At 42.8% G+C, this 19685-nt stretch overlaps 1 long non-coding RNA gene across 1 annotated transcript; it reads left to right on the plus strand.

The window, feature by feature from the left end:
• Positions 1 to 213: 213 nt before the first annotated feature.
• Positions 214 to 17587, plus strand: LOC310905321. Its single transcript, XR_014588944.1, has 3 exons — positions 214 to 934; positions 10940 to 11050; positions 11348 to 17587. It is a non-coding gene; the product is annotated as an uncharacterized lncRNA (long non-coding RNA).
• The last annotated feature ends 2098 nt before the right edge of the window (positions 17588 to 19685 follow it).

Genomic DNA, 19685 nt, shown 5'->3' on the forward strand with positions numbered 1-19685 from the left:
CTTATGTCCAGCTGCAAGGTATTTTAACATCTGATCACCATGCTGCAAGAATACCTAATAAACAACCCCTGAGTGCCTACTGGCAGAAACAAAAAGAACCATATGCTGTCAAGTTAGCAGATGTATGTGAGTGTCTGTATACATAAATACACACGTTATACAGCTACACACACGTGCACACCATTACGTATGTATATGTTTATACATAGGACATTCACAGAGCATTCTTTTTTTCTTTGCTGTGCTGATGGATTCGTTTCAGAACAAACAGACCAAGCCCTCAGCCATGTGAAGCATTCGAGTCTTATCGAAGTCCTGGTCATTTATCTAACCAATGTAATGGGTCTGTGTTCTTCCAGCTGTATAGCCACCCGTTTGTACTCCTTCTGCAGTGTATTGTTGGGAAGTAACTTTTCTGTTTGGATGCCACAAGTGAGTGATAACAGGAACTGACAAATCTCGTTCTCTGTGTGTAGATCTGCCATACATTTAACAATCAGTATTTTTCCCCCCACCTCCACAACCACCCTGTCGTAAATTTAAATCAAAGCCCGTTCAGGACGTTTCATTTCAAGTGGTTTCATCTTACTGTAATTACCCAGCCATGTGAGGGATAGCTAAACAATTGTCTGCACAACAATGGAGATGAAATAAAGATAGCCTCTAATTAATTCCATCTAGGTTATAATTAATTTTGACTGAGTTGCTCAGGACAATATCCCTAAGTCTCACAGACTTCTATAAAGAGGACTGATCGCCAGCTGCTGCTCTTTGATTTTTAAAGCAGATGGGGCTATTTCCAGCTATTGCTTAAAAGGAAATGATGAGGATGTGAGTGATTGAGTGGCTTTGAATAGGCCCTGTGGTAAGACTAGTAGAAGGGCTGCTCTGAAGGCACACTGGTCCCTGGCAATGTCTTTTAAAGACTTTCTAGGTATTTTTATGCAATTTTCATTAAAATTTTTAAGGATTCCTTTCCTTGATCTACTAGAAAAAGGAGAAATATGTGATGCAATATTATGTGAGTAAATACATTATCATATACTGTGTGTTAAACCTGCTTTAGGTCCTAGTGCTAAAGGCAGTGAAGAAGGGCACACAAATAGATGTTTCTAGTCCTTTTCACTTCATCGAAACAAAAGATGAAAAATATCCGTTAGATCATTCTCCTAGTTCTGTCTGTCAATGCAGAATTGTTCCCTGCTTCGTTATACAGCAAGCTTTGGTGAATAATTCATTAAAACTAATTTATCTGAGAAATTCTGCCACTTGCTTGGTTTGCTGACAAATTGCAAAATTCTCAGAGGGATTTGTTTTTAGAAATTATTCATAAATTTTTTGGAATAAATAAATCCTAACTTGCTGGTAGGCTGGGCGCTTTGAAAATAACAGATATATAAAATGACAGTCTGTCAGTTTCCCAAATAACACGGTATTTAGATATCTTGATTGGGTACTTTCCAGAACTAGCTAATACCTGGGCATGTTCTTAGTCATGTACTGCAATGCAAAAAGGGAAAATCAAGGTTTGAAATTAGCTTTCTCTGAGTGTAGAATGCTTATAGAAGAGAGCAGAGATGTGACAAATTTGGGGATAAGATGTTTAAAAACTGATAACTGCCCCCTGCAACTGTGAAGTGGGGGAAAGATGTCACACATCTGCCCTGTTATGATATGCATTAGGGAAGCTGGTGATTTAAATGTTAAATGGTGGTGTATCAAATACTTTTCCTGTGAAGTTCTTGTTGCTCAGTTCATGTTTTCCTGTGCTGAATTTCCTACTTACTATCCTTTTTGTTTGGCTGCCTTTTCATTGCTGTCCTACATACACTGTCCTAACAGTCCTTAAACACCCAGCCCAGTGTGTTTTTGGAGGTGAATTTTGCAGGGAAAACAATGCTTAAAAGCTTCTATGAAAGATCTGTTAATATGCTTGTGAAGAAACTGCCAAAGAAATTAGATGAGCCATAAGCAGAGGGGTAGAAAATGGTATAAAGTGTGTGCAGCCTAATCTTTCTACTACAAATCTGTTTTCATGTGCTGTTTAGTCTGAGCCAGAGGACTCGTGGTCCTGCTCTTAGACCATCAGTATAGCTCATGTGGAAAACCAACCTGCATCATCTATTTGCTTTACCTTGAACATCGTATGTTGAATCTATTTAGTGTTGCTTTTTCTTAAGTCTATTTCCTTGTGTGTGCCACAGCACATTGATTTTTGAAGTGACTGAGATGATTACAATGCTCTAAGCTGCCTTCTACATGGCAGGCCACAAGGTTTCACCCAGTGGTCCTTGCATTGAACATAAAAAACATTCCCTGATTGTGAATTCTCTCTTTTCCCCCTTAACACTGGTGCTCTTAAACTTCTTAGTCTTACCAAAAGATGGTGTATTTTAGTGATTGTAGTCATGGCTGCGTGGTACAGAGTTCATACAACGTTATTCAATCGGTTCCAGTCAGGCCAGCATCACTTTATCAGCATGCAGCATCTGGGTTGCTGCTAGCTCAGATAAAAGGTACTGGTGATGTGACATCGTGCTGAGTGCTGTAACAAGCTTCAGCTGGCTTTGGTGGCTGACTTTTGTAGGGGAGAGGCATGTTCCATCTATTTTATATAGTCGTCATAATCCTGGATTACAACCCCGCTGAATAGCTGTCTATTTTGAGATAAATGAAGACTAGAAATTTTCTTTTCCCCTTCAATTCTCCCTCCTTCGCAGTGTGGTACTTGCATTACTTCTGGTTTCAGGCCTTGTAAAGCGCTGCACAGACAGCTTCCTGGCCACCAGGAGTAAATCGCCGTCCAAAGACACTAACAGAAGCACAGGTTGGGTTTTCTGCGTAATACCTGTGCCCACTAGAGTGGGTGAGTCAGTTCTTTGTCTAAAGGGAGAGATTTTTAAGTGACTCACAGATTTCTTCCTTTTCTTCAAAGGATTCCTAGGAAAATCTTCCATGGAGAGTTCTACAGAAAATTCAAATAAGATCTGCAGTTTTGCATTGCCTACTTCTGGTTTATTCAGTAATTGTTTTCAGTAATTATTGTTGTTAAATTAGCCAGAGTTGTTTATCTGCTCTCAGACTGCATGGCAGCAGCAGAAATCCGTGCCCATGTAACAACAAACTGACAAACTTGGCTCATGGTTCATCACTCAGTAGGCACAAGAGACCTGTCCTTTTCCAGGGTTACTAGGATCTTTCCTGATTAAGATGTTTAAGAGAAAGTAGAGGAGGAGGAGAAAAAATAAATAAAAAATAATAAAATTAAATAAAATTAAAATTAAAAAAGAAAATGGAACTCTCTGAAACCCCTACCTGACAATTTTCAGAGCTAAAAATCATCTTGTGTATCAGGTTGGAATGTAAAAAAGTTAAGGGACTTCATGTGTATCTTTTCAGATGTTCCAAATGTTGTCTGTAGCCAAGATCGTGACCACCTTGTAGGTTTACTATCCTTTCCTGATGTATTGCTGAGATGTGCAGAATAGGTTTTCATCTTTTCTTGTGGATTTATTTTTATTTGCAAAGCTTCCAGTTAGTCTTGAAAAGGAACTTAGTCTGATCTTGAGAGAGAAATGTGGAAAGGAGAAGTAGACACCCACACCCTCTTTCCAAACAGCTCCCTGTTCATGCTTACTCTGCTCTTTGCTGTCGGCATTTCAATGTCAGTAAGTTCCCTCTTGGGCACACAAAATGATACCAGGAGATCTCAGTATTCACTGAAAGTAAGGCCTTGTTGTGGTGTCTCAGTTGTGCCTCCATTGTCCACTTGAAGCAGGTTTTCCGATTCTAAGAAGCTTACTTAACCCAGGGTTTAAAGCTATTTTTATCCCACATGAAATGTGTGTAGAGAAACGTCATTTGGAAATGGAGGACGGCGTTGTTTGTTTTTCCTCGGGGTCTCCTTTATGCTGCAGAGAGGTGAAATGGTACTTTATAGAAAACCTAGAGAAACTTCAGGTATCCTGCACATCCTCACGGCTTGAGGCAACTCTTTGAGGGACAAAGAGGTTGATTCGTTTGCAAAAGCTCATTGGTGTAGTCTGAGATCTGAGTTCTTCCAAGCACGTGGAAATCTTTCCTTCCCAGACCACTGCTCCTGCACTGTCTGCAGTGTTAAATGAGGGCCCTCCCATGGTCCCTTTAGTGATGAGGTACCAAAATTGCCACTACTTTAGTGATATGTCATGTCAAAGTGTAGGTTTTAAGGCACAGAGCTGTAGTATAACTTGGAGTTTATCTGATCCCTTCATTGCTCCTGCTATATAACAATAATTGTAATAAATATAATAATAATTGGAAGAGTTTATGTAGGTGCCAAGTTGCTGGGATTTGTTCTGTAGAATTAAAAACAGTAAGGCAAAGATGACAGAGGTAATTTGGCAGGCTACACAGAGCAGTCATGGCACTATTAAAAGACAGTAGCGTGTCTGTTGCTGTTGTGAGCTTTTAATCACTCCAATTACTGAGCTTTTCCCATCCTGACAGCTGGCGTGCACCGGAGTCTCTTGTTAAGGCTTGTATGAGTGGTGGATTTTTTTATTTTTATTTTTTTTTAAGTCAAGTGAATGACCACAGCACCAAACAGTCCCAACACCACCTAGCAATTTGTGCAGCTGGAGAGTTTGCTTATTTTGCAGAACATGTTTAATGCAGTATCCACTATAATGTGTGCAATAACTGCCCATCCAGGCCATGCAGCAACACAAAGCCCGCTGAATTCAGGGGGTTATTAAAAAGCCACTGTACCAGGGTTAATGGGGGCTTGGTTAAAAGAGTTGTACTTCTTGTCACTGGAAGTTTAGCAACAAAGGCTATTTGGCTTTGGAGTCAAAACTGGATAAAATTAATGGTAATAGAATAAAAATGCACATGAATCTGTAGGAAAAAAAAATCTGCTGTGTAAAGGGATGATATTGTCTTAAGTGTTAAGAGGAGTACCCAGTCTCACTCCCTTGAGATTTCTCCTGAAAGTCCATGCCATGCTGACTTCCCAAGTGAGGTAAATGCAGAACTTTTGGCTAACAAAGATGATCTCTTTTCCCCTTCCTGGAAGCATTATAATTTCTGTCATTTTTAATGAGAATGTTACTTCCCAAGTACTTTATGAACAGAAAGACAAAATCCAGTCCTACTTACACTAAGTTTTTACTGGAATCATAATTTGCCTCTTTAACATGTATCCCAGGGGTAGATCCTGTTGTTTTTATACAAACTCAGTACCAAAGCCTGAATATAGGCTGTGGATTTCACCTTCCATATGGCCTGTCATCATTTCACCGGTCAAAGATTTGGTAACTAGCCAGAGGCCAGAGAGGAAGTTCAGTGTGTGTTTTTGTCTTAACAGCAGTGCCAGCTTATGCAGCTCTCTGGTTGACCAGTCAGTGAACCTGAACTGGTTAGGTTGAAAACTGCTATTTTTTAAAATGTTGTTCTTTTTTCTTTTCTTCTCAAAATAGCCTGGTTTATTCCTTTGCTTCTTCTGGCACAACAAGAGGTTGTTCTAGATCATGCCTAGTTGGTTCCTACAGCCATATTAATAGTATCTTACTGTTACTCCAGTGTCCCTAACCTCCCAGGAGTTCCTCAGAAACATATTCTCTGGAAAATCTCCCTAAATATTAATGAGTTGAGAACTTCCACTGAAAACACACTGAATCAGATGCAAAAAGCCTTCCTGAGAAGAAGCAAGTCAATGCCTTTGCCCTGGCCCATTACCCCAAAGTAATTTATGTACCAGAAGAAGCTGGATTGCAGTGTTCCCCGAAGGCTAGGATGCCTGCAGGACACACCTGGCTGCCTCCTACAGCCCTGTCTCAGCCCTCAGCTCTTCTCTGACAGCAGCTAACCCCAGGGACATACAAGGCTGTGTCAGCAGATGCCAAGTCTCAGACTAGCAAAGAACCTGCTTGAAAAGAGTAGGTCTTTTCCAGATCTCTTGCAAGCTGTCTTCATCCCAGTGGGCCTCTGTGGAGCTGCATGCTGACCTTTTTTATGTTTGATTTAACATAGAGCTTCTTTTCTTTGGTGCTGAGCTGGAGCTGCTGGTGCCTTCTCAAGTGATCACAAAGACTTGCAGAAGTGTTGGCTTCAGCTCCCATGGAAGTAACAAGGAAGCCAGGAGCCAAGAAATGTGAGCAAAACACAAATACCCTGGAGAGAGATGTGTCATGGCTGTGGTTTTACACCTGCCTCCCATGCCCTCCTTCTCCCCACTAAAAGTTTCAATTAGAAAGTTGCAGAATACGAGTTGCAGTGGGATCTTTTCCTCTTTATAACAGAGTGGAGCTACAGCCTTTCTTTTGTATATGACTCCAGAAAAAGCTTCTGCAGGACTAGGGGATCACCCTCTATATATCCTGGGAGTTAAATACCCCCTTTGAGGTACTAAGTGTGCCCTAAAAATCGAATGGATGCCTTGCAGAAATAACCTTGGCTTTTTGAAGGGGGCAAGGTAGTTTTGTAAGTATTGGTGGTGGTGGTTTTTTTCCCCAGTTCAGGATTCAGCCCTGCTGCCCGAAGGTAACATCAAATTCATACATTTCACCACATGTGGGACTAGATCCCAGGTTTGTTCCTTTCTGAATCTCCCCGGCACGGCCGCTGTGAGGCCCAGACCTGCTCTGAAGGCCCAGCTTTGCCAACTGCCTGTGCTGAGTGAGCAGCCTCTCTTCCTGCCCCTCTCCACCGTAAGGAGGTGGCTTGGCAGGCCTTGGGAGAAGAGGCTTCAAAATAAGAATTTGTGCCTAAAAGGCATTTTTTTAATCGTACTAAGTAGTTGTAGCAATCCTTTTACCCCCCAGGCAATCCCGACAGGATGCGCATGCCTGTTCATTGATGCTGCAGGTGGTCGCAGGGCCCAGGCAGCTGTGGGAGGCCTGCCCTGGGCACGCGCTGCCACCAGAGAGGGTCGGCGCCTGCCGCCTTCCACGTTGCTCCAGTTCTACCTTTATTCCAAAAGGCTGAGGATTACTATGGCAACCCCAATCACACGCTGTGAAGGATTCAGACTAAAACCCCCAAAGGTTCGCACTTTAAGGGCCTTTCTCTCTTCCTCTCCTATTTTCTCCATCACAGAAATCACGTCTGAGCAGATGGGCCTGTAGCGGCTTCATCACGGCCCCTTTGTGTGCGGGGAGCCCTTTGTTCCTCGGCTTCACGAGGCTGAGCAAATGCAGCTGCTCTTGGGGTCAGGGGCCATATCAGGTTGTTGTTTCCCAGTTACTCAGATCAGCAATGAAATCACCCAGTTTAGTTCCAGAATATCTTGGTGGGGTGAGGCCTGTAACTGCTGGTCGTGCATTGCTCTGCTTGGAAAGGCGCTCGCTACAGCAAGAAAAGCTTTGGTGTGTTTTCTCTGTGCCAAAACTTTTAGAGTCCTGGGAGATAAGCTCTGTGTGAGTGATTTAAGAGATTATTGCTCACCTATTCCTTACAACCTGCTCCCAAAGGTTACTAACTTGATCGCAGAAGCAGCTACTCACTAGCTCCATGTACACTTCTAGCCACAGGCTGGAAGCATGATGGATTGAAATTTATTTGGCTTCTCTTTGGACTGTGATGGTTTGGGCTGTCTAGCTGCTTGCTTGGTCCCATTGTGGATATCTTTTTTTATGGTGGCATAATTAGACCTTTAATTTTTCGGTCCTTATCCTCCTTATGCAAATAACATGTTTACACAAAGCTCTGTCCGTCAGATGAGCTTTGTGATGAGCAGGAGATTTGGGGAATTCCTTTGCTTGCCCACAGTCTGGGAGAATAGCTCTGGGGGATCTTCCATCGTGTTTTATCTCCCATACGCTGAATGCACTTCACAACCATTTTCCTCATCCAGACTAGGATATGAAAGGCGATTCTGTTCAGCACACTGACCTTTGTGTCCGTGTCCCTGGTCGACAGGACAGATTCCTACACAGCTAATATTTTCTCTGCTTCTGAAGAAAAACTTCTCCTTTATTTGCTCTGAGTCACATTGGATGTTATCAGTGGCTCCATGGTTACACAATTCACCTTTCTGCTACCTGCCTAGAATTTATCGCAAGATTATCAATTGGCAGAAACGGGAGGTTTCTTTATAGGTATGATCCCGAATATTTCCTGATTTATCTCGACTGATTTTGCCCATTTGTTAACTCCCTCTAAGTCTGTCCAAGGTTTTACACAAATGGGTGTGGTGTGCACAAGGTATGGAACAACACATTGGCACTTGCATCCTTTGGCTGAAATGGGAACCAGCTGTATGGGTGGGGGGATTTCCTGGATCACAGCAGCTGCAACAGGAAATGGGGAAAATTCAGCCAAAAAGATTTTTTCAATTCTCTAGCAAACGTTCCTTGGTGAGCTTCCAGACATATCTGGCTTTGATTATCTCTTACTTGTTTGATATATTGGAAAGAGAGATTTCAATTTTTTTATTTTATTTTTAAACAGAAGTAGCAGAGCAGCCAGGCCAAAGCGAATAGGAACAAGCTGAGGAATTGCCGATACTAAAAGAAAATTATGGTGGCATGAGGGATTATATTGTTATTGTCTGACTGAGCTTTAAAGAACAGAGTGTACGGTATTTAATCCTACTCTTACACGATGGCGTTTCATGAATACATTTGTTAAATAAGGAGGTCGGTTCAGTAGTGCCTTCGTGCTTACTGTGGGAAGATTTTCCTTTTTTTTTTGTCATGCTGGGTTTGAGCAGCTGTAGTCTCTCAGATTGTAGTTCTGATAACGAACAAGTCTCAGTGTATACAAAATGAGAGGTGCAGCATGCAAATCCTCCCAAGGAAATAGTTCACGAGTGATTTCTCCTTCCCCACCTCAGTCATGCAACACAGCACACTATGCAGTGTAGCAGTAATTATGGTATCAGTCCTATTACTTTTGAATTAAAATGCACAAGTTTATGGACAAACAAATATATATCTCCTGGACATAAAGCTAAAGTAGAATATTTAAACTTTTAAAGTTTATTATTATTTCTTTTTTTTTAATTTTTAATACTTTAATGTTTTAAGTATTTCATGTTTTGAGGGCTCTTTCACATGCTAACACGTGAAAATCAATGTGTTCCCAAGAAAAGCAAAGGTTTTGAAGCAACTGCCTTTTGTAGTGGCAGCGTGATTTGTTATTGAATTTTGACCAATTTTCTCAAAATGATTTGTAAAGGCTTAATGTTCAAGACCCAGGAGCATGTGCAAAGTAGGGAGCAAAAGTCTAATTTGTACACGTGTTTGCCATGACTATGAGGACTGAATTAAACTGAAAGGTGTTAGGAGATTGATAATACTCTGGGGCTGAGCAGAGAAGCGTGAGGGGGTGGGAAGCAATTCTAATTTTGTGATTCCTACCAATGTGAGCCCTGGCTTATACATAATTAGCTTTCTCGATTATCATCGCAGAATGAAAGTATGAATGGGGAAGCTAGGATGACCTTCTGCTGGCAAGGGGCTTCGCGTGACTTCCTCCTCCCTGCGTGTGCTCAGCTCCAGTCCCAGCCTCCTTCCTGAACTGGTTGTGGTCTCTCGCCGGGATGCAGGGCAGCTCTGTGTCCTGTTCATATTGCTCATATTAAAAGGAAAGAAGAGAAGGCTGCTCTGCTTCTGACATGCTGCAGAGTCGCAGATCCGTGTTCCCTGAGCCCTTGTGTTAAGTACAGCGGCCCTTCAAAATAAGTAACTGCAGCAGTTCTTGCTGAATAACGCAATTCACACAGACAAAGGAGGGACTTTTTTCTGCCCGCAAGCAAAATAACCGAGGCAATCTGTCCCTTCCCCAGAAAGTGGAAGTGGGAATAAGTAGCTGTAGAATCCTACAGGGCAGATGTCCGATAAAAAATCCATTCAGTTTAGCTCTCCCTCATGGAAAACAAAGGAATATAAGAACTCATTATTACCAGTGCCCCAAGCAGGAGCTTAGCAGCTAGCAGTAGTGACAGCTCAGGTTATTAGTGTATTTATAATAAAGTCTTTTAAGTCTGCTGCACGGAAGGATTTGTGAGTCAGCAAACATAGTAAAGAGGTCTGCAAGGGACAGGCCAGCACAGAAAGGAAAATTGTCAGGGATTATTCAACGCTGATCATGCCCATGTTTCTGTGTCCGTTAGCACTAACCATTGTTCTGGGAATGACAGGTCTGCCAGTTTTAATTTCTTTGAAAGCTGAGCGCATAGAAGGCAAGGAGAAGTGTTGGTTCTTGACAGATTATAAAAAAGCGGGTCAGCCTGACCGAGTTGGCATGAATGCAGAGAGGAACCGTGCACAAGGGTGTTCTACCAAAGCGCCCGTTGTGCAAAGACTGCTACCCAGTTTACCCTCTTAACCTACATTTGGAAATATATTGTGTTTTACAGATGCATATTGCAGTAGATTTGAGGGACCTCGTTGACTTTCTAATAGGTTTAGAGCTGGAGATACCAATTTATGCCTCGTAGGAATGAGAGCCCTTAATCATGTTCAATCTGGAGGTTTCTTGCAGGACTGAGACTAAGAAGGACCCAAAACCAAAAAGCAAAAAGAGATGTCTAGCTGTCAGTTGTTTCACACTTAGTAGCATTTTTAAATTTATTTTTTAATGTGGAAGACCTCCATTATATATATATATATATATATTTATTATTATTATTATTTTTTTTGCATTTAAAGCTCAGGGAAAAATAAATTACCTTTACTGCTGTGACTAATCAGAGAGCAGCAGCTGAGTGCTACAGCATAACCCGGAGATTTTAATGAACCAGATGCCCAGCTCATACCAAAAGTTGGTTGGAATGGGATGCTTAATTCGCATTAGTATCTTTAAAAGCTTTTGCTAAACACAGATCCTAATCACTTGTGCTCGCTGATGGTCCCATTCTGCTTTTTTTAGCAGCAGTAATCCAGGTAAGCTGGACACACTCCAGCGTGGGTAATTATGTTCTCCTGACCTAAATTCGTCTTCTTGTTTCAAATAGATGCTGTTCTGGCTCTGAGATCCTAAATGAGCAATCGCTCTTACATGCATTCTTAAAGGCTTTCCGTGTTTCATCCACGTTAGCTGTCACTGGGGATGCAGCAGGTCTTGGGTACGTTGTGGTGTCTTTATAAACTTAAAAATCCCTTTGTAGGGATAAAGTGGGAGGGGAATTAGTAAATTTAACTTGTATTTTACAGCATCTACTTAAAAATATTTTGTTGATAAAAATCAGGTGTGTATTAGATTCACTCTGATATTTAGCAAACGTGCATAGTCTGCGATGTGGTCGCAGCACCAACGCTTCTTGGCATTTATCTCTGACTTCAGAGAGCGCTCGTCGTTCTGCCAAATACTCAATAATGAAAACTTCAGCTGAATATTTGCTCCTTGTTCTTCCTGGTTCCAGCTGGTCAGGCAGTACCTGCAGCACACCGGAGGTTCCTGGAGCTCCGTGTCCTCCAGGAAGACTCAGCACAGACCAGTGCGCACAGCACAGAACAAAACACACATAAAGATTAACTCTGATTTTTTATGAAGATCCCCAGATGAGGCAATGGTCTGAGGAGACTGCAAGGGGATGAAGCAGATCTGGTGGATCGGCCTGGGGACATCAGCCGAACCAAACACTAGCTAAATTAACCAGGCTTTCTTCCACACCTTGATTTCAGTCTGCTCTGAGTGTGAAATATGTACTTACACTGTTGTGTTAGCCATGTTAGGTTTTTATCAGAAACATTTTACTAAATCTCATCCTTCAGCTGCTGCTGAGACCTTACCTGCCTTTTTTCCCATGCCACTGGCTCAGGATGTGACCTGTGCTCCTCGCACATATCCAGGCAGGCACCCTTCACCAGGCAGTCAAGCACAGGAAAAGAGCAAGGTGGGACCGACATTTCGGTGATAAGTACACAAAACAAAGAAACGAGGGTAGGAAGGGATCGGAAGGGAAATCGGTGTCAAAACCCCAGATTTGAAGAAGGATGGGATGGGAAGTGGGAGGGCGGCTGGAGAGGGAGAGAAAAGCTGCTGCAGCTAAAGGATGTAGCAGGAGAGTATGAAAAGGCTCAGTGGGAGGAGAGTAGAAAGGCGGAGTGCCAGTACCCACAAAACAAAAGAGAGCAGAGGACGAGCAGGGAGGTGAAAGGACAAGGTCTGGGGCTGGAAAGAGGAAATCGCACAAAGGCACTGTCAAGAGGAAGCGTACAAACATCCAGTCTCATCAGTGTCCCAGCCGTGCTGACATTCCCACTCTCACTCCCTTCATTGTAACGCCTGAAGTGACGTGCAGCCATTCACAGTAAAAATTTCATTTTGCATTGTGTCACTGCCACAAAGCCACTGCATTTTCATTAGTGCAGTAAAATCCATGAATTATATATGTTTGCCTGTGTAGGTCTTGTTCTTTGCTCAGATACAGGCACAGTTACTGTTTGAACAGTCAAACAAATTGAGATGCACAAAATGGGACAGATAATTCCCTGGCGCATTAGCCATAGATGAACGTGACCCAAAATCTTTTAAAATCACATTTCCTTCTCTCTGTTACTAACAAAAGTGTTATGAGTTACGAATGCTGGAGCCAACTGAGGTCACTAATTCCTTGAAATAAAGACATTATATATTTAACACCATTTGCAATCCATACAAGAATCGTTGTAGTTATAGTTTAATACCTTGAATAAAGCACGCCTGTGATTTCGGGGAGGACTTGGTACAATGACTGCGCTGCATTGCTACAGCCACCCTGCAAGTGCCTGAACGTCTGTCCCACCCAGAGCAGAGCCCACCGTGGTGTTTTCCAGGGACAGGCATGGTTATGAGAACTAAGGAGAGGTTATGCAAACACTTTCAATTCGCTTCTGAAATGATTTATTACTGGTTTCAGGTCATGAGTAAATTAAGTAGGTTAATTGTTTTTTATTTCCTCTGTACTTCAATGGAAAGAGAAGCAGAAAAACCCCTTGCAAATTAATCTGCCTTGAACTCGGTCTGTTTCCTGGCATTATCATTTTTGCTTCATTTTGCTTTTGTTTTTGTGCTAGGTTCTTGCTTCAGTCTTGAGACACTAAAGAGATATAGAAGACTGTTTTTCTCCAGGGTCCAAATGTTGTGTAAGCCCAGACTTGAAAAAACACAAGCAGCCTGGGATGGGCAATAGTTTCTCAGACAGGAACTGAGAAAGAAGAAACACTGAGAAGAGAGACTTAGTTAATGGGAAATGCACACTGAAGCGTATAACAAAAACATGATTAAAAGCCCGCAGTGTTACTGCCACTGTTGAGCGTTGCATAGGAAGAAACTTTCATGGTGCCCTTTTCAGAACTCATCATCATTAAATGCATTAAATAACAACAACATTGACGTTGTCTTTCTCCAGTCTTTTATCTTTGATGAGCTGATAACCTGTCACACACACGGTAACTATTAGACTTCATAACACTACCTTGGAATAAAAGTGTAGGGAGAGTAGTTACTGGAATTGGACTGAATCAGAGTTTACCTCAATGTGCATCAGAGTATCATCCCGGGGAAAAAAAAAAAAAAAAAGGATAAAAATAATATTTTTATATGGTTAGGCTTTCCTCATGCTGGAATGGCCTCAGCCAGTTTTCTTACATTTACATGAGAAAACATCAGGGTTTAGACTGAGAAGTCCTTCCTGGCCATTCTAGGGAAATCCCAGGGCATATGCTTTGTCACCAAAGGTTAGACACAGCCGAGGAGGTTCTCGTCACCCTGAACCATTTCCTTCCTTTCAGCATTACAGGTGCATCCATCTGTAATGCTCTGCTTCTATGGAGTTTGATTTCGCTCACATCCTCTCCTTCTATCTCTGTCAGTGAGAGGATGCAAGATGCCACCTTTGTGTGAAGGAAAAGAGCTGAAATGCTGTGAAGCTGATGTATACGCAGGTTCAATTTTTCCCTTGGGACCAGATCTAGGCACTGTGGAAGTCCAGACAACTCCCACGAATTTCAAAAAGATGCAGTGGGAGCTCAGATAGGAAGGCCTGAGGCCATCTCGTCCACTCTCTCCAAGCTTGTTAGGTGGTGTGCTCACACCCTGCGTCTGCCTTTGTGTGCTGTCAGGGCGAAACAGTTGCTCAGAGACGCAAAATCGACACCTTTTTCCTATCTCCATGCTTGAAACAGAGTTGGTATAGGTGACAGAAAGTAGACACATCTCGGGCATGGACCAAAAAAATGTCTCGTGTTGCCCACAAAGAGCTCCTTTTGCACCGGAGGGAATATTTTCCTCCTACTCGCTGCTTCCCCACTGATAAAGCCAGTTAGTGAAAAGAGACTGTTGGGGTCTGCTGAGCTCCAAAGCTCACATCTGAAATTGGGAATTTTAATTCCGTTTCTTCCACATCTTCTCGTCTTTTGTGTGTTAACGCAGTAAACTCAACGTATGTTGGAGTTCATATAGAAGACGTGTATGTCTCGTGCGATGGTAAAAGCAGTGAGCAATATGTGTAGTGAGTGCCCTGTTATGCAGTTACCATAGAGACAGAAAATTAAAAGAACTGCGTTCCTTATTCCTTATCGCTGGTCTACAATTAAAACCGACACCTTTTCTACTCCTGTTGCCTTCTTTTTGTTTACGTTGCATGAGGAAGGTGCTGATTTTCTGTCCAGATCCTCGCATTTAAGCTCGATGAACCACCCGTTCCATGCATATTCCTCTGAGCTGCTAAAACCAGGAACGCAGACTCAGCCCCGCCGTGCCTGGGATTGGGCAGAGTTCAGATCTCCGAGCTCCCCGTTTGGTTCCTTAATTTGTGCTCGCACAATTTCCTGTTTAGAAGCAAAAAGGGGACCAAAGAGATCTTGGTGTTTCTTGTTCCAGGCTCAGCACAGTTGTTCCTTCCACAGCAGCAGCTGACTGTCCGGATATTTCTCTGATAGGCACTTGAGTTAATTTTTCACATTCTTATCAATTCAGAAGGCTCATTAGTAAGAGCAGTTTCAAAATGTAATTTCAAGTGGCCAAAAATAATCAGATCAAAGAGGTTCTTTGGACTGTAAAAGCAATAGTTGACCTGGTTTTGCAGCAGAAGCACAAAGCACTCCAGAGATAGATAATTCTCTAGAAAAGTTCTTTACAAAGAAGGTGGAGGATGTCCGAATCAAAGCTCTGCAACTGGTGCAGTTCCTTTGCTGTACTCTCTGAGGTTTGTAAAAGGATCCTGATAATTGTGAGTTTCTACAACTTCAAATTACGTTGTTAGACTGAGTTCAGGGATGAAGCGATGCGTTGTGGATGCTGTTGCGATGTGGTTTGGGGGCCGTAGTTTGGCCACAGCCCGGCTGCACCCTCGCTGCACAGTGCTGGAGAGCTGCAGCCAAGGCCCTTCGGTTGTTAATTTCTCCTTGCTGTTTGGGGAAATTAAAGTGTCACGGTGACCAGTGTTAATAGATTCCCTGAAAGGTCAGCAAGACGCATCATATGAGCAATGAAAATCAGTTCTAATTGAGGCTTCTCTATCGTTCTGGTTAGTTTGACTGAAATCTTTCCCAGATGGCAAGTGTCACCAAAGCAACTCGGGACGTTCTGTGAGTGAGGAGGAACCTTTCCCAAAATAGATTATGTCCAGGAGATAAAAGTACATAAACCACGTGCCATCACGGCATGCCCTTTCCCTACCTTCAATACCTCCTCCCTAATTTTGACATCTACCCTGAATCTATTTTCTGCTCTATATTATCTTGTCACTAATTGCACAATAATTCTTCAATCACTCTAGACTGGAGAACAGGGAAATCCACCTGCCAGATGTTCCTGATGACTCTTCCTGACCCAAATTCGTTAAAGCTCCTCGTCGCGCCTCCTTTCCGTTCCTTCAGGGTGTTGACTCCCAAATACCGACAGACCAACCCGAAGCACCGAGCGGCAGCAGTCTGCCTGTCTAGCTCGCAGCAATCAGTCGGCTTGTAGGAGGGACAGCTAAGCTACATACGAAGCAGCATCCTGGATCATGCTGTAATTTGTAGGCCGTGATATTCGAGTTGTGAAATCAGAGATCTCCTTACATATGCAAAGCCAGAAACTGGTGATTCAGGAGCTGAGAGAAGCATGAAGCTGATGGCTGGGGAAAGGAGTGCCGTCAGCTGCCTGCAGAGAAACCTAAACCTATGTAATCCTGCATTAGACTCCTTGCCCACTTTGAGGGTATATAAGACCACCAGTTAGATGCCATTCGTCATCAGGCGGTGCCATTAGATACCTCTCATGGTGGTGCAGAGAAGACAGTTCTTGCTGTCAGAGTTATAGATCAGGGCATTCCTTTCCTTTTCCAGAAACTTGCATCAAATCAGACTGCTGAGGTACACGCATGTGTCTGAGTGCATTGTAGGAAGAGGCTTCTTCAAGCGCCCTTTCTGCTTCGGGGAGGAGAGCTTTCTACCCCAGAGGATGACTTCAGCTTGGAATGAGCTGAGATCTCGCATTAGAGGCTGCCTCTTTTTGTCCTGTCTGGGCAGTCGGTGATAACTGCAGCAAAATCAGGCTCAAGAGGACCCAGCTTCCAGTGGGGAAGGAGGGCAGGAGGGGGTGTCTGTTTTTTAGTATTTGTACTCAACTTTATGAGTCTGCTGACTTTCAGAATATAGTAATAAGCACTTTTACATCTTCAAAGGGCTTTACAGATACGATCTCACTTCATCTCCTAGGGAGGGAAAAGAAGAAAATTATCAGGAACAGATAACTAAGTGATTTAATTTCATGGAAGAACTCAAAGCTTAAGGGGAATTAAAGACTTGATGTTAAGCTAAATCAAAACAATGGAAATGAGCTGGATCTTGGATCTGTCCGAGGTTTCTAGCAAGGCAAAGTGAATTTCGCCACTCTGTAAATATGGTCCAGGTGTGGGTGCTCTTGTCAGGTAGCAGGGCAGAAGAGGGACGGGACAGAACGACACGAAGAGCTGAGCTGGGACGCCTGGGGAGCAGAGCTCGCCCTTCCATCGCCAGCAGGGCGATGGGGCTGGCACTAGCTGGTGCAGGGCAAAGCGCTCTCCCTTCAGCCTCTCCCAGTGACTGCTTGAATCCTTCCATTCGGGGGCAGTGAGCTCCTGGCTGTTTTGCCCTACTCTCACCCCTCCAGGATTCTGCTCTCCCGTATAATTACCCGACCCTGCCCTGGCCAGATCCAGCCCTGGTGCAGCCCTTTGTGACTTGCCAGTGCCACCATGCTGGGAATAAATGTCACATGAGGGACTAAATCAGAGCTAGGAGCTCCCAGATCCCAGAAAAATGCCCAGCTTACCAGTCAGCACTGTACATCTCACAAAGATCTTGGCTTATTTTGTTACATGGGATGCCAGTTGGATGAAAATATTTCTTTTTGGATGGTGGTTATAGAGGAACAGGAGGACATGAGGTCATAGAAAGCTAAAAACTTTGCAAGAGCCAAGAGCTGGTTTGAATGCACCCCTTTCTTTCAAGATCTTCAGCTATTCTCTGCATGCTTCGAAACGCTTTCTCAAGAGCTGGTTTTGAAGTGGTACAGCACAAGGAAACCCTTCCTCCTTCAGTGTGCTGAATGCTGATTTACTGTTGGCAGGTTGTGGATTAAAACCACTCATCATGGCCCCCTTTCACTCGGATGCTTTTCCTTGTCCTTTTTGAATTTAATAATGTGTCAAATTAGGGTTAAAGTGCTGTTTCCTCAGTTCTACTCTGGCTTTGATGCTATAGACCTACCCAACACTGCCTTGCTGCGGTGCTGCTCAGATAGAAGAATGTCCCCGAGGCATTTTGTAAAGCTGATAATTAGGCAGTGTTAAAGCCGAGACAAGTGGAGGGAGTATGTAAACACGGCAGGCATTATATCCACTGCAGTACCCTGAACCGGCACCAGTTAAGGCATGGATGGGTTTGTATCTGCCTGGCCAGGACACCCCAGCTAGACACCAGACTGGCTTTGAAAACCCAATTCAGTCATCAGCTCGTGGATAAATTTTTAGTAGGTCAACTCCCAGATGCTAAACATCCGAGCACCGTTTGGGTGAGAAACCTGCTTGAAGTTGGAGTCCGTATATGCTTGCTTTTTGTTCCCGTTCAAAATTCCTTTAGAATTAGCTGGATCTTGAAAAAGATTTTCTTCTATCTCAAAGCTCCGTCCATCCTGGTGGGATGTGTCGGGGTCCTTTTAGAAAGAGTGAGATGTTCCACAGTCTCCGAGGCAAATAAAAGCCCTCTCGGCATGCATCAGTGCAGAGCACAGGCCTGGCCTTCCACCAGAGAGGTCTCACCTCGTTGCCCCAAGCCTGGACCTAGTTATCTCCTTGCTGATACAGACACAAGGGAAGTCTAGACTCAGGTGCAAACTGGCAATAATTTCTGAGCCAAGCGAAGATTTATGTTGTAATGACGGTTCATTAGACAAAATTATGCCTCTAATGACATCTTTGAATCTTTTTATTGTTTTCGGAGAATTAATTATGGCTACATTCCTGGCTTGTGAGGCTTAAATAGGCAAATGCATCCACAGATCTTCTCCATCACTTGAATTATAGGATTATATATTAATCTTTTACATCCATAAAAACATGTGGAAATTAATATTCAATGGGTCTCTTAGAGGTGGTCATTACAAAGCACAGGACAATCCAAATGTGTAAACTGCACATAGCTTGGAAAGGTTTTGAAAGTGTTGTGTCTGTGTAGTGATTAAACCACAAACTATTTAGTGATTCCCTGTAAAAATAAAAATAAAAATAAAAATAAAAATAAAAATAAAAATAAAAATAAAAATAAAAGTAACATAAAAAAAAATCCACTTAATTCCTAGACCTCTGTAAATCTCCAGGTATTTATTTGAATGTTTTCCTTTTTTACCTAAGATCAGAAAAGTGGTTTAGAAAAGGGCTGGCTGAGAGGCAGAGAATACGGGAATGCCCAGACCTGCCATACAGACCATAAAAGTGATGTACTGTGAAACGCAGGGGCTTAAATCTGGTTTTATGTGAGACGCTGAAATGATTCTAAAAAGCTGTCATTACCGCCATTTGTCTGACCTAGAGCTAAAGGCGTATTCAAAAATGGATCAAACCGTACAGAGCTTTGGAGGAATGTCAGATGTGAAGCGTTGCTTGGTTCATATGCTATTCATTTCCCAAATACTGGATAAATGAAAGGTTGAATGAGGAAAGAACAATAAGAGCGAAGAGCAGGCACCCAGCTAGCACATAATATCCAATGCTTTTGATAACATAATTATAACCGTGATGTTATAATTTTCTATCCTGTACAAGCAGTGTCAGGAAACACAGATGACAACCTGGCATTCATTATATTGATATGAATTCATGTAAGAATTTTTAGATCCTACAGCTTTTTTAGGCAGATTGTATACTGAGGTTTAACAGAATGACCCTGAAAATGATTGGACTCTTTGTAGGCATTTACTACACACATGCTTATGGAAAAGGTGCCTCATATTTTTTCTTTTCCTTTTCCAGCTGAATTCCTTTAGTGATCCCAAGTTTTTGGACCTGAGAAGTTAAGCCTGCGAGTGCTTCCCATTTCTGAATGGTCCCGTACTGGAACAAGTGGCTCTAATCTCCAGAAAGGCTTCGCCAGATGTCCTATCAAAGAGGCTTTGTCGGACTGATGTGGGACCAGGAGGTCTTGGTGAGAATTTCTGCTGGGCCTCTCCCTGGCCTTTGCAATGACACACATGTTTATGCCCATAAGCATGTGTAATTGATGTAATTAATTGTATCCAGGATAAATTTACTT

This window comes from Anser anser (assembly GCF_964211835.1).
Source record: "Anser anser genome assembly, chromosome: 11".
Lineage (NCBI taxonomy): Eukaryota > Metazoa > Chordata > Aves > Anseriformes > Anatidae > Anser > Anser anser.